The sequence below is a fragment of the Rattus norvegicus genome, chromosome 8, assembly GCF_036323735.1.
Source record: "Rattus norvegicus strain BN/NHsdMcwi chromosome 8, GRCr8, whole genome shotgun sequence".
Taxonomy (NCBI): domain Eukaryota; kingdom Metazoa; phylum Chordata; class Mammalia; order Rodentia; family Muridae; genus Rattus; species Rattus norvegicus.
Window position 1 is genome coordinate 27,233,227 of NC_086026.1, and position 2,685 is coordinate 27,235,911.

A 2,685-nucleotide genomic window follows, 5' to 3' on the forward strand; every position below is an offset into this window, starting at 1 on the left:
GGAGGGTGGGGAGGAAGAGATGGCTCATCAGATAAAGGTGTTTGCTGCCAACTTTGACAGCCTGAATTCAATCACCAGGACCCACAAGGTCAAGGGAAAGAACCAACTCAACGTCTGATCACACACATGCACACACTTACAAAAATGGATAAAGAGATACAACTTTTTTTAAGAAGCTGAAAGAAAGTAAATTACCAGAGCAAGCAGAAGAGAATCGCCACCCCACCTTGACCTCAGGAAATGGGGATCATTTTAAAGCAGTTGAAAGTTGTCTGGGCTAGCTGAGTAGGGTTGCATTTGAGAAGATAAGAAGGCAGCTTATTGTCTTGAGACAGTTGATCTTACAATGCCACTTGTCCTCCAGAGACTGGCCATTTGAGATGAAGTCCAGAACCATTAGAACTTCGCAAATCACTGGGTCAGACCAGGGTCCAAGCTGTCAAGGTCGGTTTGCTAGGAGTGATAACATTTTCTTAATATTTGTTAATATATCTATTCTGGGTGGGTGTGGGTGCGCTCTTGCTTGTGCCACTCCAAGGATGGCAGTGGAAGGCAGAGAGCAACATGAATCTGTTCTCTCCTTTCACCATGGGAGTCCCAGGGACCTAACTCAAGTCATTAGGCATGGCAGAGAGCGTCTTTATCCACCAAATCAATTCATGACCTAATTTTTTTTTTTTTTTTTTTTTTTGCTTTTTGTATTTGGCTTTTCCTCCTCTAGTTTTTGTGTGGTGTGTGTGTACACGTGAGTGCATATGTAGGCTAGAAGAGAGCATATGCTCTCCTGGAGAGGCATTAGAGGAAGTGGTGAGCACCCCAACATGGGTGCTAGTAACCCAACTCCCTGCAAAGGCAGGTTTCCTTACCTTGCTGAGCCTTCAGCCTTACCAACCTTTTAAAATTCTTACCTTTTTCTTTTATTTTCCCCATACTATGATTCTGTTTGTAAACTGTGATTTTTTTCTTTGAATATGAATTACATGTCATTCCATGAGTTCAGGTTCTTACTTACATGTCACTGATGCCAGGCAATCTCCACTATGCAGGAGTGTCTAAAGAGTTTTCTCTAGTAATACTTTAGAGCAGTTTTGGGTGGTTTTTTGGGGGGGGCGGGGGTTGTTTTTGGAGGTGCATGTATGAAATGAATAAAATATCTTAGGCCAGGCACAGTGGCACATGCCTAATTCCAGGGTTTGAGAGGCAGAGATAGGCCTCTCCTAGAGGGTGAGCTCCAGGACAGAAGAGAGCCTGTCTCAAGAAACAAATTAAACAAAACAATAACTACTAGGCATTGGGGAAAGCATGATGGGTATGAATGTTTGCATCCACTAAAAAAGTGTGAATGGCTACTGAAAGACCCCCAGGGAGGACCTTTCCCTCAGGAGGAGACCCAAGCGCCCAATGACCGAGCCGAGTCCACTCGGATGCAATCAGCAAGAGGGTTTATTGGAAAACACAGGTACCTGCGGACACACAGTCTCTTCGGAGGACTTGCGCGCCCAGCAGCTCCAGCATGGGGCTTTTATAGGGTTTGGGGAAGCAGAAGCGGGCGTACAGAAGCAGATGCATAGTTACGGGGATTGGTGGATTCAAATGAGGCACATAGACATGTTCACATATGATTGGCTATTTCACATGATGAGGTAATAAGGTATAGCTACACACATTGGCAGGTTTGGGGCATCCTGAATGTCGGGGGCTGGGGGCCTTATCTCTTCCTGCCAGGTGGCCTGTGAGTCAGATTGGTACTCCTGGTCTGTTCTGCATTCCTTTCCTTTTATGGTCTGTTAGTTCTAGCAGCAGGGCGGGGCTGCCTGGACTTGCTTTTCACAGTGTTTAGTCCTGAGATTGTGAATTTTGAAACTTACTCTTTTAACTTCATATTTTTAAACCTTAAATCTGTATAATTTTCCTTTCAGCTACACTGTGGGTGGGACTCATTCTTGTGACGCTTCTTAGCTGCTGCCATCAGCATTTCATTTATGTCCACTGCAGTCGAGCAGTTTCAGCATGAATAGCACGATGTTGCTATCTACATAGGCTTGTGTGCTTCCTTTAAACCCACAGCTTTGTCAGACTCACCTTATGACTCTCCAGTAGTACAGGGGCAGCTTTTCCACGCTGACCTTCCTCTAACTCTTTCACCATTTTGTCCTGTAGCTTATCCTTTGTTTTTGAAGATTCTTGTTTATTTTTGTTTGAGGCAGAACCCTGTGTGGCCCTAGCTGTCTGGAATTTCCTCTTTAAACAAGGCTGGCCTCAAACTCAGAGACCCGCCCTGCCTCTGCCTCCCTGAGTGCTGGGAGGAAAGGTGTGTGCCAGCACTGCACAGGTGTTTTTATTTTGTATGAGACGAAGATGAAAGGTCTGCTCTAACCCTTCGAGTTACATGCATGCTAGAAGAGGATTTCAGATCCCCTGGTGCTGGAGTTAACAGGGGTTTGTTTGTTTGTTTGTTTGTTTGTTTGTTTGTTTGTTTGTTTTAAGATTTAGCTGGGTGCTGGAGTTAACAGGGTTTTGTTTGTTTGTTTTTTAAGATTTAGCTGGATGTGGTATTAAGAATTTTAACAGTCTGAGACCTGCCTGGTCTACATAATGAGTTGCAGGCCAGACCTTGTCTCAATCAACCAAGCAAGTCTGTGTTACTTTTGTATTGCTGTGAAGAAACACCATGACCAAGGAAAG